A 23,061-nucleotide genomic window follows, 5' to 3' on the forward strand; every position below is an offset into this window, starting at 1 on the left:
GGCATGCCTTCATTGAAGGTTGGGCGTCGAGCTGGCACCTCAGCACCGTAAAAATCTACTGCCAATCATTAGTGGACCAGAGTTCCGCTGTGGCGACCCCTAACTGGGAAAAGCACAACAACAACCCCAGAAATCTTGTGACAGCTTATCATTTTGTTGCTTCTACCATTCTATAATATGGATTCATTCTGTCTTAAAGTGAAACTATAATGCATGTATCTGAGCTCTGTAACTGAGTTTGTACTTAATGTTTCTTCAGCTTCAGACTGTACTGTGTACCTCATTCTCTTCAATACTCTTCTTAGGTCTGACCTATACCATTATATCACAAATAATACTAACAACAAACAACATCTTCAAGCTCATTAACCATTTGTCCACCAGTTCTATGAAACATTTAGGTGTTGATGAAATACCAACTTGTAGCTTGTAGAATTTGCATTTCCCATAAATAAATTAAAGTTACACATTTGTATTACGTTTTCAATGTTAATTTGTCAAATTCTCTCAATGGCATCAAACACACAGATATAATTTATTAATGGCAGGGTTCAAACCACTTTTCATGTCGAATAATGCAGACGATGCTCCTTCTTTATAGCTTTATTAAGATCTTTTCACATAAACAATGTTATCTGCCTTCACAAAATCATGCTACTCATTAATTTAGTTACCTTAACCTGCTCCTTAGTTTTGGCTATGCATTCCATTCTGCTCAAATCTTTCTCATTCTTATGCCTCAAAGCTGTTGGAACTTTCTTTGGAAAATGCTGTTCTGGAAAAACTGCAGGAGTTATGTGAATGCCATGAATTCCAGATAAAGAACCCAAGCTAGTAAACATATCATCTGATGTAAATCTCTGTTCATTCATTACAGACAGGACCTCAGTTCTGTCCTAAGAACTGATATGCCTGTTTCCCAGGTCGCGCAAGCCAAAAACTCTTAGATAAGACCTACCCATAATGCCCCTCATCTAGTTACTCCAGATCTCATTTGCCGTGTTGCTAGTCAGACATGTTAGCCATCTCTCTCAAAGCTAAGTAGAAATTTGTTAATTTCAAAATTATTTAATTTTTAGTCAAGTTAGCCTTTTCTCACTGTAACCTAAGCCTATTTCCTTCCCTTTTCCTTGTTAATTTAATTTTTTACCTTTATTGGTACTGTCCCTCTCACCTGTCTTTGACAGGTCTTTCCTTTTTACTAGTGGTATTTTTTAAAATAACATTACTGGTATTTTCTTCCTTAATTTTTCTATAGAATAGCCTTGTTGCCTTACCATGTCAGACAAAGCTAATTTGGGATTTAAACAGTGTGACAAGTGTGGACATAAGATGCCTAACTTAGACACACATGTTCGTTGTGTCTACTGTTTGGGTGTGGATCATATTAAAGCTGACTGTTACATTTGTGCTAGTTTTAGTAATCGGACACTAGCAGAACATAAAAATAAACTTATTTTAAAAGGTTTACTCAAGACATCATTTTCAGAGGCTCTATCTGGGTCGGCGGTCTCACCCCCTCCAAAGACCAAAAAACATAAGGAAAAGCAGAGTCACTCAGTTCCTGCATCTCCGTCAGTTACTGAACCAAGTTGGCTCCGTGCTTTGCTGGCGCCCTCAGTGCAGATCTCTTCGGCACCAGGCTCTGTGCCCTCTCCCTCAGTGCCGACGATGATATTCACTCCTATTTCGGTTTCAACCTCGGCACCACTGACTTTGGTGCCGTCCTTGGATCCCACATCGGCTCCGATAACTGTACATGCTTTGGCACCATCCCCAGCCATGGTGACAACAGTTTCTTTGGCTCCATCAGCTCCAAAACTCGAATACCTGCCAAGGACAAGATATTCTCCAACTTACGACCCTTTTCTGGGGCAGAGGTTTAGCCCCTTTTTAAAAAGACCTGATTTCCCTTCAACAGCCTCCTTTAGATCCACTAGGAGTTTTTCTGAACTAGACCTAATGCGGGTTGTGGACCAGCTTCTGGCAGCTAGGGGATTGCCCATTCCAGCTAGACCTTCCATCCCTCCTGGCTCGGAATCTTTTACCACATCTTCCCTTGTTTATTCTCCTCCAGCATCCACCCTGATCTCGGTACCGATGTCCACTTCGGTACATACTGTCTTGGCGCTGAAAGCAGTGTTTCCCCTGTCAGCACTGACCACCCTTGCTGTATCGGCTCTGATGGAGCCGATGCTTTCTCAGAGCGGTGCTTGGACTGTCCATCCATCAAATGTCCCCAATGAAGACACTGGAATTTATTGGAGCGGTCATCAACACAACATCCTAGCAACTTCTCTCCCCCTTCACAGGCTTTTGAAAATAAGACACCAAATCCAAGACCTTCTTCCTCAGACCTATGTACCAGCACGTCTTGTACTGCAACTCTTGGGCTCCATGGCAGCTGCCATTACGTTAGTACCACTGTCAAGACTGCACATGAGAATCCTGCAGTGGCTCCTTTCCGCACAATGGTCATTGCTAACTCACCCACTCAACCACATGATATGCCTTACAAACCATTGCAGGGAAGAAATGCTATGGTGGATGAAGCCACAAATGAATCTTTGGTGTCGACCATTCTGTCTTCCCCAGCCCACAGTCACGGTGACCACGGACGCTTCACTGTTAGGGTGTGTGTGTGGGGGGGGCATTTCCAGGAAAAGAATGTCCAAGGCATCTGGTCCCCCATGGATGCCAACTTGCACATAAATGTCCTGGAACTGAGGGCAGTTCTCTTAGCATTGCAAGTGTTCAATGCATCCCTATCCTTGGGGATCATTGCAATTCAGTTGGACAACATGTCAGTTGTCTGGTATATCAACAAGCAAGGCAGAACCAGGTCTTACCCCCTGTATCAGGAAGCCATGAGGATTTGGCACTGGGCGATAGCTTCCAACCACTTTCTTATAGCAAAGCACATTCCCGGGAGTTCCAACCTTATTGTGGACAATCTGAGCAGGAACATCCTGATGCCTCACAAGTGGTCCCTCAACCCTGTAACAGCAGATCGGATCTTCCAGCGCTGGGGCAAGCCTTGCTGTGACCTAGTTGCTTCCCTCTAAACTGCAAATGCAGAAGATATTTTGCCCTGATCCCCCCTCAGGGGAAACCACCGAGGGACGCTGTAACACACAATTGGCCCTGGGTCTTCTGTATGCCTTTCCCCCATTTCCCCTCATCCCAAAATTTCTCCAGAAAGCTCAGAGGTTGAGAAGCAAAGTGATCCTCATTGCTCCCTACTGGTCACATCAAGTCTGGTTCCCATTTCTATGGCCTCATCTGATTTACAGCCTGTGGATCCTGGATAATTCCCAGGACCTGTTATCTCACCCTCAGGGACTGATTTAGCTGAACCTGCACAGTCTCAAGCTCACAGCTTGGTTCCTCCACTTCCAGTGTTTGCCAGGCTGCCTGACATCTCATCTCCTGTTCATAAAATTCTTCTGGCCTCACACAAACCTTCCACTAGAAAGGTTTATTCTAGTAAATGGACTAGGTTCTCTAGTTGGGTCAAAGACCAGAACTTAGACCCTTTCTCTATGCTTATTCAAAAGATCCTATAATACATGACTACTCTTTTACATGCAGGAGCCTCAGCTTCAACAATCACTGTACATTTAGCAGCTATCGCCAATTTTCATAATGGTCTTGATAATTCTTCAATTATGTCACACCGCCTATGCAAGACCTTTTTGAAGGGAGTATTACATGTTAAACCTCCAGTCAAGCTTTCCTTAGAACCCTGGGACTTGACTCTGGTGCTTCAGTCTCTCACAGGTTCTCCCTTCGAGCCCTTTGATTTATGTCATTTGAAATTTTTGCCATGAAAAATCATACTTCTAGTAGCACTTACCTCAGCGAGAAGAGTATCTGAGCTGCAGGCCTTGAGTGTCAAGAGTCCTTACTTGATCTTCCACAAGGTTAGGGTGTCCCTTCATACTAAACCTTCTTTCTTGTCCAAGGTCATTTCTGGCTTTTCCATTAACCAATTTATTGACCTGCCGGTTTTCTTCCCTCGGCATTCTAATAGAGGGGAGTACCTTTTGCACAACCTTGATGTGCATTGGCAGCTTTGTTGTTATTTGGATAGGACTAAATCTTTCAGGAAAACAGATCAACTATTTGTGGCCTTTGCAGGACCCAGATTGGGTAAACTTGTTTCCAAAGTGACTTTATCCTCTTGGCTTAGAAATGTCATTACCTTTATCTACCAACAGCACAAGCTACCCTTACCTTGCAGAATAAAGGCTCATTCTACCAGATCTATGGCTACTTCTGTAGCTTTCATTCCAGAGCCTCTATGGATGATATATGTGCAGCAGCCACTTGGGCAAGACCTCATACCTTTATATCTCATTACAAATTGGATTTGGCCTCCAGGAAATGAGCATCTTTCGGTTCTATGGTGCTCAGGAATATCCTTCCTTGGGGCCACCCAGGACTCAAGTAGCTAGGGACTCGATCCTATCCGTAATGAATGAACAAAGATTTACAACATCAGATAAAGAAGTTATGTCTTACCATAACGTTCCATCTGTGCTGTAGATCTTTGTTCATTCATTACTTCCCGCCCTCCTTCCCCCTGTCTGGACTCCTGGTGGACTGGTTAGGGTATTTGCTCAGACAGAGCCTCCTACTATTTTTTCTATTACTACATCTTTTATCTAGGGTGGGCAAACTCGATCTGGAGTAACTAGGAGAGGGGCATTATGGGTAGATCTTAGCTGAGAGTTTTTGGTTTGCGCGAGTTGGGAAACGGCCGTATCGGTTCCAAGGATGGAACCGAGGTCCTATCTGTAATGAATGAACAAAGATCTACAACACAGATGGAACATTATGGTAAGACATAACTTCTTTTTCACATTCACAAAGCAAGAAATCATTCTACATATTCACATTATGCAGAATTCTTTTCACCATATCAACTTTCTGACAAGTTAATCAATTACAGTAAAGCAGGAATTTTCATTAACATTATTTGGGACTAAAGTCTGCATTTTTTCTTATATTCACAAAAAGTCACACCCTGAGTCATAGGTTTTTGCATGATGACCCAAATAAATAAAGATATTTACTTATCTAAAATTTTAGTTGAGTCTCTTTTCAGATTCATTTCTGTGAATGTTAGGAAGAAATTACATTGTCTATTATTAACATTACACTTTGTTTATTTTTGAGTTTCTCTGCCTAGATTTCTGACTGATCCTCATTGCAAATTTTCTGACATGTCCCTGATCACTATTACCTTTGTGCACATTTTCGACACTTATGAAGCCTGATTTTCATTACTTTATTTATAAGTAAACATTATTTTCAATTACAGATTCACTTCATTTTGCTCAATTTAACCCTAGTGTTTCTTTCCTACAGCCCCAATACACTCTATTAATATCCAGACACTTATTTGTATTATGTTTACAGCTGTATCTCATGTAGAACAAGCTTCTCATACATTTTATACTTCCCACGACTCTTTTGCTTCATTTTACATAAATTTACTCATTTCAACCTTTCCATCAAATTTTATCTACTTAGTGTATTGGAGTTCTGTTTGTGATTTCTTTGTTCAGCTTTTCCGTCTTGCCAGCAACTTTATACAATGTGAATGCCTATAAAATCTGTCTTAACTGTGATAAAGAAATTTAAATTTCTCTGTATAGGAAGACATTTCAATTACTCTGCACACATCAGTCACTTTATTTAACTTTAAATTTGCCTTATTCAAAAATCTACATCATCATCATCAACAACCCCCTTTTCCCATTTTCTGCATGGGGTCAGGGTGTTGTGTTAACTGTTGCCATCTCTCTTGATTCAATAACACATTCCTGCCATCTTTGATACTCATACCTGACTTTTGCATATCTTTTCTCACACACTCCATCCATCTCTTTTCTGGATGCCCTCATTTCCTCTTAACTCCTTCCTGTCTGTCTCAAATCTTCTTCACCCAGATTGTCTTCTGCTTTTCTGCATATGTGCTCAAACCACTGTAATCAGTTCTATTTTATTTTTTCTGCAATTGAAGCTATTTTGGCTTCTGCTCTTATGTCCTCATTTCTTTGTCTGTCCCACAGTGTGCATCCTACCACCCATCTTAGGCACTTCATGTCCATCACCTCTAGCTTCCTCATCTGCTCTGCCTTTACTGCCAAGGTTTATGTACCATACAGTAGTACCAGTTGCACCACTGTTTTGTACACATTAAAACTAAGCCAAAAATAAGACCAATAAAATCCACTTGAGCAAGGAAACACACAGATGGCAACAACTTCCACAAATTTATTGAGCACTTTTGTCGGCGGTTCACCTCAAGACTTCATCAGAATCTGACGAAAGTGCTCAATAAATTTGTGGAAGTTGTTGCCATCTGTGTGCTTCCTTGCTCAAGTGGATTTTGTACACATTACATTTCATCTTCTTTGGCATTCTTCTGTCATACACTACATCTGACACTCCATGCCAGTGGGCTGCAGACCCTCTGATTCTAGCTTTGACCTCTTCATTCAGACTGCCCTTCTCCTCAGCCACCCCTCCAAGGTACTTGAAGCTGTTAATCTGTTCCACTATCTTCCCTTCTGTCTTAATTCTCAACTTCTTCTGATTTCTCCAGTTTGCTGCCCTTACCACTATCTTATCTGTATTTAGTTTTATTACATGCACCTTCAATTTTTCATTCCATTCCGCTATTCTTTGCTGAAGTTCTTGCTCAGAGTCTGTCTGTAATGCTACATTGTCTGCATACACCAACCTTATTGATCTTTCACCTCTGACCTGTTTGCTAATGTAGTCCATCACCAATATGAACAGCAGTGAACAGCAGTGCTGAATCCTGATGCACACCCACTCCCAAGTGGAGCCCCTCTGTGATACTGAACATGGTTTGTACTTGAGACGTTGGATCTTTGTACATAACCTCTGCTATTTCTATCAATGTTTCTGGGACTTTGAACCACCACAGGACTGCCCAAATCAGCTTTTTTGGGACCTTGTCACATGCATTCTCCAAGTCTAGGAAAGTCCAGTTGAACTCCTTCCTCATCTCTAGCTTCTTCTCAACTATCTGTCTCACTGCAAACATCAGGTCAGTTGTGCTGCATCTTGATCTGAATCTGAACTGCTCATCTCCCATCTTACTTTCTATTACTCTGTGTATCTGTTTATCAGTGACACTCTCCAGAACTTTCTTGCAAGTTATGGATGTCCCCTTTGGTTTTTGTACAGTGGCATGAGTGTGCTTATTGTCCAGTCATCTGAGATATGCCTTTCTCTCCACACTGCTATGAATAGCCTCAAGAGCCATTTCTCTCCTATCTCACCCAACATTATCATTATATCTGCTGTGTCTTTATCTGCTGCTTTACCCTAACTTAATTTTCCTTCTTCTATGGTAGGCTCCTCCTGTTCCCTCACAGTAAGCTGTGTCTGGGGGAGTACAGCTTCTTTGGGGTTTTCTTCATTCAGAATGTGCTGGAAGTACTATTTTCATCTGCCTTTGATGTCCTATGGACTGGTGAGCAGGTTGCTGCTGGCATCCCTTATGAAGGGTGTCTGATTATCTTCTTTATCTTTCTGTCTTTGGCGTGCAACTGGATATAGTTTCTTTGTGCCACCTACTGAGACACTTTCCAGAAGAAGGTAGAGTACTTCTGATGTCCTGTCCTTTGCATTTGCAAATCCTTCCTTAGCCTTTTTGTTAGCCAACCAGTATTTCTTCCTAGCCTGGTTTGTCTTTTCTGTCTCCCACTTCTTCCTGCACTCCTTTCTTTTGATGACTTCCTGGACTTCTGTTTTCCACCACCAGCGTTCCTTATTTACCTTTTCTATACCTGGCTTGGCCACATATCTATTCTGTAGTTCTCACGCATGCTGTTTTGTGGTGCTGCCATTCTTATTCAACTCTACCTATTTCCTGCTCTTCTTGGGGTGCTAAAGCCTTGAGTAATTTCATGAACTGCTGTACTTTCTCTTTAGTCAACTTCCAGGTCTTCAGCCAGGTCACTGTTGACCTTAGAGGCTTCTCTGACCACTGCTTGCAGCTGATTGTAGCAACCAATGGTTTATGCTGTGGGCTGACTATTTCACTGGGGATGACTTTGCAACCACTGATTCTACCCCAGTGCCTTTTCCTTACTAGGAGGAAGTCTACCTGAGTTACATGTTGCCCACTCTTGGTACATGACCTGGTGACTGTTTCACTTTCATGTGTTGGTGACTATCAAGCCATTTGCCAGATATAAGTCTTGAATGGCCTCTCCTTCTTTATTCCTATTACCCCACCCATGTGGAAAAAGGCAGGCCCCATATTATGTTCTGTCCATCCTGATGTGTGCATTCAAGTCACCCATTATTAACACCAATTCATGTTGTCCTGTTTTATCTAGCAGGTTCTGCAACTGCTGCCTGAATGTACTCTTCTCTTCACTAGTACAACCCTGCTGAGGGGCATAGGTTGAGATTATGAACCCTGCCCTATCGTTAGGTTGGAGTCTGATTACCATGAGTCTGTCACTAATTCTAATAACATCCCTCACTGCCTTCTGAAGCCTCTTTCTCACCACAATTCCCACATCATTTCTAACCTGTCCTCTTCCTGAGTAGTAGGCTCTGGATCCCAAGCTAAGTGGCTTTGCTGCACTGCCCTTCCATCTTATTTCTTGGATACATGGGATGTCCAGCCTGCTCCACACCACCATTTCATCCACTTCCATGCTTGGTTCTGTCAGTGAACCTAAATTAAGTGTAGCAATTCTTAGTTTATGTTTGGCCAGCTGATCAGATTTAAGTCCAGATTTTGATCAACAGAGCTATCCCAGGTAACCCAAACTAGGCAACTGGACAACAGCCAGCCAGTAGTTTATTGACACAGAGCTGCTGAGCTTTATAGCAAGCACACACTGGCTAATGGGGCACATACACCCCCCCCCCACCATTAACATGGGTCCCTGGTGTAGGTTGTAGTAAGCCGGGTTCTCAACCCACTATCACTTTCAAATGCCCATGCACATTTGGCAACATTAGTCAACATGACTGAATCACCTAGAGCCATGCTTTTTACATTGTTGCATGGCTAGTCCTGCCACAGCACACAATCTATGATCCATGTTCTCCTACCTTGAGATTACTGTGCACCACAGTAGATGCCCAAAGAGGTTGGTCTATACAACTCTTTCCCCTATAGGGCACCATGCTGAGTCTGTACTGCTGCCTACAGATCCATTCATTGTGAGTCTGTGAAGGAAGCACTCAGCATGTTTTTTGGAGGATGGAGAGACCCCACAAAGACAAAGGGAAAACGCAAACTTCAAACAAGCATTGGCCAGAGGTCAGCATAGAACCTTGCAACTTGTGCATGGGAGGTGAAGACTTTAACCATTATGCCAGCTGGTCTCTATTCAAAGCTCTAACTCACATATTATAATTAAACAATAACTGACAAGTGGGTGTGGGCATATTGAAGATTGACCCATAGTTGGTCTGGTTTGATCATGAGGGCGAAGCCAACCATGGGTAAATCATCAATATACCCACACCCACAAGTCAACTATTGCTATTACACAAAGACATTATTTAAGAAACAAATGACTTACTTTTCTTAAATAATGTCTTTGTATAATGCCACCATGGTGTTCCTCTGCATTACTTCCACATTCTTCCGCATTTCTTGATGTGCTGTGCATGCGTATGGAACTTATGTTCACATGATTGCACAGTACATCAATGCTGTGCAAAGTAAGTAATGAAGAATGTAAGATTACTGTTGCCTTTTTTTTTTTAATATATAAAATCTAGACAATTTAGAGGTACAAGAGTGACAGGGCAAAAATACAAGGAAAATTGGGTATGTTTCTTTAGTTTTGCAGAACGTACCTGATTTTCCTTGTATTTGCTTTGCCTTCCATACTTACCTCTCAACCTCTTAGCTCAGGAAATGATGCAAAGCCTTAAAACAACAGGAACAAAGGTCTTTATTGTAAATGCTGCTCTTATAAACTTAGAAAACTTTTAAAATAAGAGGACTGATGCTATTGTCCATTGCCTGAAGGATATGAATTCTGAAATTGAAATGCATTGTCATTATTTAGTGACTTTACTCCACAGTGATTTGTCAGAAAACCACAACTTTTTTGAGGGACAGACCTAAAATATGAGGCAAAATTTTGGACATTGTGAACAAATGGACACTTGAAATGTATGCTTCCATAGCAGAAACCAATAGAAAAAAGTCGGGTCGCACTTCAGCAACCGGACGTTTTTCTATCGGTATATGCACGCTTTACAATAGGCATGATGGTTGGGCTGACCAATCAGTGTGCATGTTTTTGAATACTAACACTCTATCATTGTATAACTTCTGATGCCAAATACAATTCTAAGTCATGTAACTAACTCAACAAATTCATAGTCTTTGCTTTGAGTCTTTAAGTAATATAAATGTCAATACTTTCCATTCAACCATGTGCCTTTATGATGAAAAAATGGCAAGTATATAGCAATTTTTTCTGTAGCTTGTACAAACTGAAACTATCATCTCATCATTGCAATACTATTTATGACTCCGCCTTGAAGGTTAAATATTACAAATGTTCAGGGCTTACCTCTGTTGACTTGCAGTAGTATAGCCCAGTAGACCGTTATCAGCTTTACAGATATACTGAGAAAAGTTACATAGCAAAGCTCAGAACATCAAAAGAGGCTACTGTGGAGATCCTAGATCCAAAATACTAATCTAATAGACTCTTATGAAATTATAGACTACTGGCTGCCTTCAATATCAGAAGTAACTTGTTCTGTGTGGGTGCTGCTTTCAAATGGAAGTAAGATCTCTTAAGATCATTGTTACATTACTCACATCAAGTTTAAGTTAGTGCCCATTGTTTTATGACTATGGGTAATAATTTCTAAGCTAACTATATAGCTCCTTTTCTTGTATGCTTCCAGTCAATACTCATAACTCCTTATGGCATCCAGACCTTTTTTGGGTCTGGCTTCTTTAACTAAGTTTCTTAGAAGATAAGAACAGACAGCATTAGAAAGGGCAAGGATTAGTTAAGCAAATGACACTAAGACTGTTAATCTAAGAGTCCTGCAGAGGAGAAATTAATCACTGTTTGAGACATTATTCATACTTTCATAACTGAGAGGACTGCATGCTATTGAGGGATTTGGTGTGAAATACCATGATGGGAGTCATGCAAATTCATTGTCAATGTTCTTTTATATCACACTATACTGGAGATACTGCTAATTGTTTGTTAGTAATTATGAAAATAAGCAATATTCCCATATGCACGTAATAGTTCAAAAAAAAACAAGTGACTTGCAAACTATTGCATGGCATCAGGTCAAATCTTAGATGTTGCTGAAGAAAACTGTTATTAATATTTGCACTGTAAGCTGCACATCCTAAGAGGTATTCAGTTTTATTTGTATTGCTAATTATACAATCAAGCATATGTTTTCATATTTCTCAAAATATCTCAACAAACATGCCCACAGAGAGGACTTTCTTGCTGTCACATGAAAGCTTATGTCTGGTTAGCAAAAGTGTTCTAGCAACATACATCTAAGTTGTATGGTATCTGATATATGACAATTTGCTTGTGAAAGTTTAGCAAATAATATAATTCTGGGTTTGTGTCTATTATAGTTATGGAAAGACTAATAATGCACTGACTATTATTACAGTTTTAATGGTTTTTATTTTTTCACAAAATATTTAAATTTGTTTACCTTCTGTTTTTTTTTAGTTGATTTTTCAGAAAATGGTCTGACATGCAAGAATATGTGTAGTTTGCTTGAGGTGTGACATTCCACACCACATAGGCGTTAATGAATTTAGGCACCTATGCATTAATATCAAGTACTCCACTTCACACCCTGTAATAAATAGAATGTAATTTAAATTTTCAGCCCGCCTAGATATGAGAGTCTTCTTACGTATTTACTTGCTTAATAAAAATCTTTGTATTCTTTCCAGTCTTTCAAAATAGCAACAGACAGAAGAATGCAAAACAATAATTAATATTGTTCCCATTAATGTCTTATATAACTATAGTTGGACTTCTGAATTTCTAAAGGTAACCATTCAGAAGACTGATTTTATTGTGTAAATGCATTTCCTACTTATAGCATTAACTTGCTTTAAGTGATATGCTGCTGTTTACAATTAACTCTCAATCCATAAAGTCAGTTACTGATGACAGCATTTCATTATTCACTGCAAAGGGTATTTATCGTAGGTAGCAGCAAGTGTATTAATCTGAGATTTCTTATTATTGATGTCAGTTTTGTTAGATTCTGTTCAAACAATTCATCAAAAGTTTTCTGTAAAGAATGTTGGTCACTATTGCTAGTAATAATTGCTGTTTAGTATCACTAGCAAATGGACTATTCCAGTCTACAAGCAAAGACTTGGTGTGACTTGTTCTATGCCTAAGTACTGATGATCTCTGTCTACATTTAATTTTGGATTGGATTTAATCCATTTAAGGTTTAGTTACTTCCATGTTTTTATCTTTACTCTTATATTGAACTTTGTTTTGTTTTAGTTTTTTGTTCTTTTAGGAGTCTTAAGAGGTCTTGGTTAGGGTCAGTTAGAAAATAATTATTTTGCAGACAGTGAATAAAATCCAGCTAATTAGTGGAACGAGCTGATAAATAGCATTCCTCATTTAACTACAAGTATTTAGTGGCATCTTTAGCTGTTTTTCCATGTGACTTCTTCTCTGCCTACACATTGCTGATCTCTGTTTGCATTTGATTTTTTCCTACCCATTCACCCTACTCCTGCTGTGCTTTTAAACTTGGTGGTTTTTGAGTTGCCCACACCTACTATAAATCTGACTTTGGACACTCCTCCTACATTCACCTCATCAGCACATTCTACTGATCAACTGAGAAGGCCCTCCAAACTAGTTATCTTACTTTAGGAAGGTTTGTGGTCTACACTTTTGTGGCAGGAGAGGTAGTTTACAGCATTCTGAGAATTGCTGGTTGAAGGCTTGCTCTATCTGTTATTCTAAAAGTGTGTTGTTACTGGTTTAAGTGCTTGGGCTCCAAACCAGTTATTTTACATTAAGAAAGTTTGTGGTCTACAGTCTTGTGGGACAAGAGGGTAGCCTTGACCCTTCTTTGCTGGGAATTACTGGTAAACGTTTATTGTGCCTGTTCTTCTAAGTGTGTTCATTCTGGTTTAAGCACTTGGGCTCAAAACCAGTTATTTCACATTAGGTTTATGATCTATACTCTTGTGGCAGGAGATGATAGCCTACATCATTCTGAGCTAGGAATTGCTGTCGTAAGTCTTATTGAGCCTTTATTTGATTGGCTAAAGGGATAGCTTGTTTAAAATTGAATCTCTGTAGCTGAGACATTTGACGATATTTGGCGACCACGTTACTTCAGAAGAAGAGTGTTGCTGGTGTCTGCTAAACTGTACAAAACCCAAGACCTTCATTACCATAGCCATTGTTTTGATAGTTGCTTTTTGCTGCATTAATCGAGCTTTTCTGCGTTGAATATCTGCACTTTTTTACCTTTTTTACAGTCTTTAGTTAGGACTGTTTTGGTTCCACTGTAGTGAGAGTAGAGGGGACCTGAGTAATTCCCTGGCAAGGGACTGTGTAAGGAAAAAAAGAGTGTGATGTTTTTGATTGGCCAGAAGTCCTTGTTTGCACTTTTTTATTGAATCTCTGCTGCTACATAAGAGTTGCAGTTGCACAATACCTGGCTAATAACCTACGAGCTCCAAGGCATTTGACGACTTTTGGCAACCATGCTACTTGAGAAGAAGATTGTTGTTGTTTTCTACTAAACTCTACAAAAGCTAAGACTTACATTATCATATCCATTGTTTCAGCACTTGTTTTCCACATTGTTTTTGTCACAGCTGCATTAATTAAGTGTTTTTGTGTTGAATATTGACACATTTTTTACCTGTTTTGCAGTCTTTGGTTAGAACAGCATTGGTTCCACTTTAGTGAGAGTAGAAGGGACCTGAGTCATTTTCTGGCCCAGGATTGTGTAAAGGAATGAAGAGTTGTTATTTCTGATTGGCAATAGGGAATTGCTTGCGTTTTTTTTAATTGAATCTCCTCTGCTGTTTAAGCATTGCAGTTGTACAATGCTTCGCTCATAACCTATGAGCATGGTAAGACTTACATTACCATACCCATTATTTTGGCACTTGTTTTTCACATTATTTGTGTCACAGATACATTAATTGAGTGTTTCTGTATTGAATATCTGCACTTTCTGACCTTTTTTACAGTCTTTAGTTAAAATTGTTGCTCTCCACGCAGCAGTTTCTAGAAGTGATCTGCATTGATGTCAGTATCTCACAGCATAATTCCCTATTGTAATCTTGTTGACACCAATCTCTCACAGTGTAAGTTTCCCTAAAATACTGTTACTGTCTAGACAGATTTTTTTAACTACTAGAACATCTGGTTTGAGTGTAGCTGAGCGCTGCTCATCAAGTTCCATGTGTTATTGAACTTTTCAATATTTAAACTTCCCTCACTCTTCCCTAGTAGCTTAGCAACTATGGTTATGCACTTCCTGACTTTGTCTCTGTGGCCAGTTTGGTTGAGATAGGTATTCTGAGACATTGTAACAATTGCCTCATGTACAATGACAAGCCACTTATTCTTAATGAAACAGATAATGTATGCAAGAGGTGTAAATACAATTTAATGCTGCAGGTAAAACTCTCTCATACAACCAAAACTAATGCAATAGAGGTTGCCATTGACACTTGCACCATGCCTACTGCACAAGGTAAAGACCCTACACATAAAACTATTTAAGCTGAGGCCTTTACAGGTAACCTACCTGAAACACTAAGACCTCCTGCACAGCAGAATAAAAAATGGTTCTCAGCCATCAGGTAAACATTTCATTAAAACACCACCTACAGCTACACATACTAACACTGTATCCACTGCCTCTACATCTAAGCCCTTAAGGCAAACCAGTATATAACCAAATTTCCTGGTCATTGGTGATTCTACAGTAAGGCACACTGATGTCCCCATCACTAAACTGAGTAAGGAGAGAGCCACAGTTAGCTGCCTTTCCGGGGCTAGAATCCTTCAAGTCACACAGGCACTCAGGTCATTGAAACACAGGTTCCAGTATAACTCTGTCATAGTCCATGTGTGTGTTAATGATCTGAGATGTACCTCCTTTGACTATATGAGGCAAGACATGATCGAGCTTACCAATTATGTGTCTCAGGTAGTTATGGTTTTAGCACTGAGCAGCATGCTTCCTTCTCCAAGGATGATGCCATGTTGCCAACAGAAAATGACTGACTTTAACAACTGGCTTAGCATCTGGTGTTGGTCCAAGGGGATACAATATTTGATGGCCTGGGAGGACATGGTGGACAGACCATGCTGCTTTGTCAGGGATGGTCTGAGCTTATCCCCTCTAGGCTTTCAGATACTGGCAAAGAATTTTCCACCCCCCATAGTGCCTTTTTTATTCAATGCCAAACTGATAAACCTCCTGACTTAACTGAACCTGCAAAGGAATATGTGTAGGTGGTACTGCTCAATGCTAGAAGCCTTAACAAGGGACTCCATTCCCCGCAAGGCTTTCTCTAACTGGAGAGTATAAACATCTGTGTAGTAAAGGAGACATAGTTTAAAGTCCCAGAGAGTGCTGTGGCAGTGCAAGGTTATAATGCCTTTCACGCCTTTAGACCAGCTACTCCACATGAGGGAACTAAAGGTCTATATCAAAAACAACCTCACATCCAAACTAGTTACAGTGCATGACTCACAGGAACTCATACATGTGCAACTCACCATAAACAGGGTCTTGTACCATATACTTGTAACTTATAGGTCCCCCTCCATGTCCCAGGAAACCCATACTACCTGTTTCAATGTACCAAGTCCCTCACCATTCAACCCAATATGATCTTAATGGGGATCTCAACTACCCGTCTATAGATTTGGAATCATACACCACAATGCACAAGCCCAGTAATTCCTAAACTTCATTCATACCAACATCTTGGTGTAGTTGGTCTGTTCTCCTACCAGGGGTACAAACATCCTTGACCTTGTACTCATAAACATGGGGGATCAATGTTCCTCATCCAATGTAATGTCCTAGCTTATCAGATCTGACCATAAGGCAGTACTTCTTGAAATAAAAATTAAATCTGGAGACCCAGTGAAACCAAAAACCTTTAGGAACTGTTCTAAAGCTAATCTCTCTCTACTAAGCAACACATTGGCTAAATTCCAAGCACCCCCAAGCCCAATAAACACTATAGCATGTGCTAAGCTATTTGCAAAATCCTTGTACAGCCATATTGATAGCTGTATAAAATGAGCTGGGCCCACTCATATTAAGAAAAAGACAAACTCAAAGACAAGCCACCTTGGTGGAATCACAATATCAATCGGTTATACAACAAAAGAAAAAAAATCTTGGCCAAGAGTAGGAGGAACAAAGCCCAACATTCTAAAAAAACCCTGACCAACCGTGACAAGCAGCTAAGCAGGTTAATACTTCAAAGGATACATTTGAAGAAAAAATAAGTTCTCAGGCAAAGGACAACCACAAAGCTTTCTACAGCTATGTTCGTAACCTCAAGGGAAATACTCAACAGTGTGCAGAACTTATTTTAAATGATATCACCCACACTCATCCAGAGGCCTTTGCCAACCTTTTGGCTGACAGATTCAGCTCAAACCCCCCCCAAGTAGTCCAAAGGAAATACCGCATACCTCAATCCTCCCAACCATTACTACGGAACAAGTCTTCAACGCACTTCCAAGGGGGTCTATATTATAACATCGAAGTCTAAAATCTTTGAATGTTATAATATTGAACCCAGTACAGTGAACGCTTGAAATAGCGAAGCTGCAGAACACTGAATACTTTCTTAGGGAAAGTATTCAGTGGGCCGTTTCTGCAGCTTCGCTATTTCCTCAACTGTGGAGTGAAGGTTACGGACTGGGTTAAGGTAAGTGTGTGGATGAAGGTGAGTGTGCGATTGGGCATAGGTTAGGTTAGTTAGGGTTAGGGCGTGGGTCAGGTAAATGTGCGATTGTGTGGACGTGAGGGTTAGGGTGGGGTAGGTGAGTTAGGGTTAGGGAGCAGGTAAGGTGATTGTGCGATAGTTAGGGACCTTAGGGTTAGGGTTGGGTTAAGGTAAGAGGATAGCTAGTGGTGTTTGTCTGGTTTAGTGTAGGGTTTTGTGAAGTGTATGTGTGCGGATTATTTATTTTGATGTGCTTGAGTTGTGTGTATGTTTGTCGGAACAGCAAATTTTTTCCCTGGGAAAAAATTCACTATTCTGACTGTTTGGTTTTCTGGTGTTTCGACTGAATGGGTTTGATATTATAACAGTCGAAGTTTTTAGACTTCAATGTTATAATATAGACCCCTTCCAAGGTCAAAACACCGCATCAGTAGTCATCAATAACACGGCAGGATGCTTACTAAATAACATGAAACATGACCTGTCTGGTCTACTTAAATCACTTTATACCTGGAGCCTACAGTCAGGTTTTGCGGCCAAGGAATGGAAGATAGCTTCAGTCTTTCCCCTGCACAAAGGAGGTCCAATCACTGATCCAGGTAACTACAGGCCCATAATCTGACCAGCCTCGTATGTAAAGCCATGGAAAGAATCATCAAGGAAATGATAAATAAATACATAGATAACCTTCAAATCTTGGACCCTTCACATTTTGGCTTTGGCAAAGGAAGGTCATGCCTATTAAATCCGGTGGACTTCTTTGAGTGGGTCACCAAACCAATGGATGAGGTCAAAACTGCACGCATAGCTTACCTTGACCTGGCCAAGGCTTTTAATACAATACTCCACTCAGATGTTAAAGACAAGCTCACTAAAGTAGGTATAAACCCTTTTATTATCAGCTAGGTAGCTAAATGGTTCACTGATAGGACCCAGGAGACCAAATAGATGAGGCCACCTCCACCAACAGGCCAGTCACTAGCAGAGTCTTGCAGGGCTCAGTACTGGGCCCGCTCCTTTTTTGGTATCTATTTCTCTGAAATGGATGCAAGCGCTGAAGGTTTATGGCTGAGCAAGTTTGATGATGATTGCAAGCTGGGTGTTATCATTGACTCCCCTGCAGACACTAGCATTCTTCAGGAAGGCCTATCTCTGATTAACTAATGGTGCCAAACCTATACTCTTAAACTCACTGCTAAGAGATGCATAATTGTACACTTTGAGAAGTCAACCATCCCAGCTAATTACCATGTTGATAATACCCCCTAAGAGTTGACCCAGTGGTCAGAGGTTTCTTACAAAAAGAATACAAGGCATAGCAAACCTGCTTTATGCAGAGCACATTAAAGCCCTTTCCCTCTGCTCAGTCTCCTATAGAGTGCTGAGGGGTGATGTATGCCTGGCATACAAGGCATACATAACCCCCTTACTTATGAATCTCCTGCATATTTGTAAATTAAACAATACCAGAAATACAAGGTGTAGGGACCTGAATTTTTTTCTATGACTTAAACAGAACATGCTGGAGAGACAGATATGTGTCCCAGAGACTGCTCTTCCTATGGAACAGGAATCTCATCCATGTGAAGCTGAGTTTATCTCTTACTCAATTTAGGGCAACCTAGACCAGTGGATGGGGAACAGGAAATTTACACTGGGCCTGGCACCCATGCCCATTATGGAGAGAGGTAGCTTATAAATGCCTGGTCCTCAATGTCCTATTTGGATACAGGATATCACTATTATTTTGGGGAAACTTGGCTAGGCTTAGAAAGGCCCACCAGGTTATTAGCATAGTAACAATCTATGAATTTATGAATCTATAAACAGAGCAGTTTTCATCAACATATTAAATAAAAATGCTCCCTGGACAGACACATGGGAAACTATTTTTTAAGATGTATGGGTTAAAAAGAAAGTCCTTAATTTTGAGCCAGAATGACTGCTTATCTAACCAACTCATTACCCAATACACAGTATATGGACTGATATTCAGTTTGAGTAATAGAGAATAGAGCCAAAGGCTTTTGTGAAGTCCAGGTAAATTTTGCCTTACAAAATATCATTATCCAAGACAAAAACTGTTGTCCAATTTGTGAACACATGATAGTTTACATCATAACTGATAGTCACTTTAGATAGTATCAATTTTAATAACTATCTTTGAAACTTTTTTCAAGGATGCTTGTCACACTTAGTAGTTTATAAGTTCTGTCATTAGAAACATCAGTACTCTTGTGTATCATGATAACTCTAGCATTTTACTAGAGGTAGCATTGTCGCCTCACAGCAAGAGGTTCTCCCATTCAATTCTCGGCTGGAGCGCCTTCTGTGTGGAGTCTGCATGTCCTCCCCACGGTCGAGTGGCATTCAAAAGACATGCATAGGGTGTGCCTTCATTGAAGGTTGGGCGTCGAGCTGGCACCTCAGCACCATAAAAATCTAATGCCAATCATTAGCGGACTGGAGTTTCGCTGTGGCAACCCCTAACCGGGAAAAGCCGAAAGAAGAACAACAACATGTACATAGCCACTGACTGAATACTTCTGAAAGAGTTAGGCCAGACAATTAATAATTGGTTCACTGATCCAGGGCAAAAAGTACCTAACCAGAGTATTTGGGCCTGACACTGTATATCTCTTGTTTCTGACAATAAAAAGAAAGTTATTTCAGTTCTTTTTTGTGATTATTTCTGTCATCACATAACATTTGCTAACTGAAGAGACATGAGAGTGAGTGCTGCCAACTTCAGTTTTTCAGGATGCAGCTGTGAAGGCAGTGTTGTAATCCTTTATAAGAGAAGATAGTCATTTACAAAATCTGATGGCATTTGAAAGTCAACAAAATGTTCTTTCACAAGATATCATAAACATATTAAGTGTCAGCCAGAAAAGGTGTGTGTTTGTTTGTGTGTGTGTGTGTGTGTGTGTGTGTGTGTGTGTGTGTGTGTGTGTGTGTGTGTGTGCATGCATGCGTGTACACACGTGTGTGTGTGTGATGTTTGCATCAGAATATCCTTAATTGAACCATGCAGGTATTCAGTTTATTAACAAACAGTAAACACAATTAAGTGTACAATATTATATGTATATGCATTTTTGAAAGAAGTGGAATGAAGTGAGAACAAATGATAATGTTAATGCAAGCTGAAAACACAATAATAAAATAGCAATGACACTGACTGTACTTGCTGTTGTAGAAATTCTCTAGAAAGGAAACTTAATTTGCTTTTTAAACTATACTAAGTTCTAAAGAAGGATCTGAGCTCAAACTAGCAAGCATTACTGCCTTATGTCAACATGCTTGTTAGTATCATTTATTTTGGAGTAGATGGTTGTTCATATTATTTGTGTTCTTCAAGGCTGTAAATCACTGTACTGTCATTATATGGAGCAAACTGGGCTAGTAACATTTTGTCCAGGACAGCTTGTTTCTAAGTAATAATATAATGTTCAACGATGCCTCCAGTCAGCATTAATACCGAGCACAAAGTTCCAAATACCTGAAACCACTGATAGAAACAGTGACGTATCTTGTTCACCTGAAAGTGCATCTAGTCACTGTGCAGCTGCACATGATACCATCCCACCTACCTCACATAATTCTAAACATCTTTTCAGTGAAAATGTACAGATTGGTGTTTCATCCTAAAGCAGCCACCTCATTTGCCACTCATGGCTCCTCTTCCTTCCTCTTTTTTCCTTCCTAGCCACCTCCATTTCATCTGTACTCATAGCATCCTTTGATTTCATATTAAACCACCTTGTTCTTCTCTTTCTTCAAATAAGCATATTTGTTCAGGGGTTTAAGTTATTTGCCATAAACCAAGACTCCAACATTTTTGGTGATCCTCCTGGTCATACTTTTCACCAGGTTGATGCCCTTCTTGGGGTATCGCTTCCCCCAACAATCTTGTAGTCCAAGCCTACTTTTCAAACAGTAGTATCAAATAGCTGACCCAGATCAACAGAAAGGTAGGTTAAACTTTACTGCTAACTTTAGTCAATGTTTCAGTGTTTGATGTGGGCTCAGAACCTCAGTGAGAGTCATAGATGAGGACTTCTCTGGCCTGTCTTGCTTTGTAACACTACTTCTTAAAGACCTATCCAGTTTGAGTTTTAAGTTCCTTTAATGTTCCTGAAGATTTAATCCCAATTGATAACTTATTCCAACCACCTGAGACTCATATCTAAAAGACACTTCTGGTGCAGGTGTAGTGTCTGTCAATAACCATACACATACTGTTGCTATTTCTTATTCCTAGACTGTGCTCTGCAAGCTGGACACATACTTCAGCCCTAAGTAGACCACAAGGGAGCCCGCAGGATTTTTTGCAGGGGGGTGCAAACCCAGAGCCCCACCCACATAGCTCTCCCCGCCCCCTGCCAACACAGCCCCGCCCAAGTCCACCCACCCCAAGCCCCGCCCACACAGCCATTCCAGTGTCCCATTACTTGGCTATTTCTCCCCATTTGCCATAGACACTGTTCAAATCTGTGTGCATACTGTTTTATGCTTTAGTTCTACAATGATTACAGGCAGTTGGATTTAATTTACAACTTTTATTTCAAACATTATAACCCAAACACTGAGACATTTACTAAACCTAAACAAAGCAATAGTCTTACAATGAGGTGGATGGACTGTGTGAAAGAAGATCTGCGACAGGCAGGCATGAGTGCTGAAGAAGGCAAGAGTGTAGCACTGAATTGAGAGAGTTGGCAACAGTTAACATGATACCCCAACCCCATGTAGACAAAAATAGGAAAAAGTGGGGCTGATGATGATGATGATCTAGTGGAAAGCATGTATAATGCACTCACTGATTCCTTCTATTGTAGGATGATAGGTCTATGGAATATCAAAGTCCCTTAATAAAACTGGTTTTATGCATTCTTGCCATGAAAGCCTTATGACTCTGTGATCCTTGTTACATTTTCAGTAGATGAAAGCATCTTTCCTGATTTTTGCTGTAGCCTACATGGATGATGAATACAAATTCTCTACCATCCACCTCAAGAGACTGGATGTAAGGTTATCTTTCATGAAAATGACAACTTGACCTACTTCTATGTATGACTTCTGTCCTTTCTATAAATCAAGTATCCCCAGGTACTGTATTCACTAATAATTACAGGTGGCTTTAGCTACATCACTGATACGGTTATTGCATGCAGACGCACAGAGGATGCCCGGGCTTGACATTCTACAGAAACTAAGATATAGTCAATTCATTACTCCATTTTTTTTCTACTGGGCCTTTATGTTTTTAAAGAAGCTGCACCTAACCATATGTTGTAGGACCTGGGATAAGTCTGACATGTTCAGATAATACTGTAGTACACAATGCAGTTGCTTTAGCTTACTTAGATTTTTCATGCAGTAGCCCAAGTAATTTTTTGTTAGCAGATGACCATATACTGTAATCTAGATAATGGCTTTCTACTAATATCTCACCTACACAAGGACTATTTTGCAGATATTAGTCATTAGAAAAATACATTTAATAGATGCTGTTAATAATGATCACAATGTGCCTAAATGGCATACTTTGTTCCTTGATTGCTCTATTAAATCAGTAATGAGCTGCAGTGTTTGCTTTAGGCAGTGTTTCTGGCAAATCCCTTAAGGTTCTGAATAGCCTATATGTACAAGATACAGCAATAAAATGCTTCAGATTTATACAGTTTCTAACAAGTGTTAGTTGTCTAAATCAGGAGGCTGTTCAAAATGTATGACTCTCCCTCTTGATCAGGGCTATATGACCTGTAATTTCTTAAAATCGTCACCTTCTATTGCTCTGCATGTCAGCCGTGTGCAATTCAAGCAGTGACTCAGAACTTAAACAGAGGATATTTAATAGCAAGCAGTGAAATTGTTGTTTTATTTCCCTAGTGACAAAAATCCTCATTTACATGGAGAGTCTTCTGCAGAGTCCCGCTCAATATGACATTCACTAAGCAGTCAGGCCTGCAGGGTTTAATGATGTAGGGGGAAAGGAGGAGGTATAGAAATGACGATCTCTGTGCTTAACACCCCATGAGGCATTCTGG

At 40.2% G+C, this 23,061-nt stretch overlaps 2 protein-coding genes across 3 annotated transcripts in view; one reads left to right on the forward strand and one right to left on the reverse strand.

The window, feature by feature from the left end:
- Nucleotides 1-23,061, forward strand: part of LOC122811659 (G-protein coupled receptor 182-like) — a 90,483-nt gene that overhangs the window by 37,638 nt on the left and 29,784 nt on the right. The gene's annotated exons all lie outside the window — the stretch shown is intronic.
- The window catches only part of ZBTB39 (zinc finger and BTB domain containing 39), a 614,376-nt gene that overhangs the window by 1,356 nt on the left and 589,959 nt on the right, over nucleotides 1-23,061 (reverse strand). The window lies entirely within an intron of this gene.

This window comes from Protopterus annectens, chromosome 9.part0 (assembly GCF_019279795.1).
Source record: "Protopterus annectens isolate FY-2018-M chromosome 9.part0, PAN1.0, whole genome shotgun sequence".
Lineage (NCBI taxonomy): Eukaryota > Metazoa > Chordata > Ceratodontiformes > Protopteridae > Protopterus > Protopterus annectens.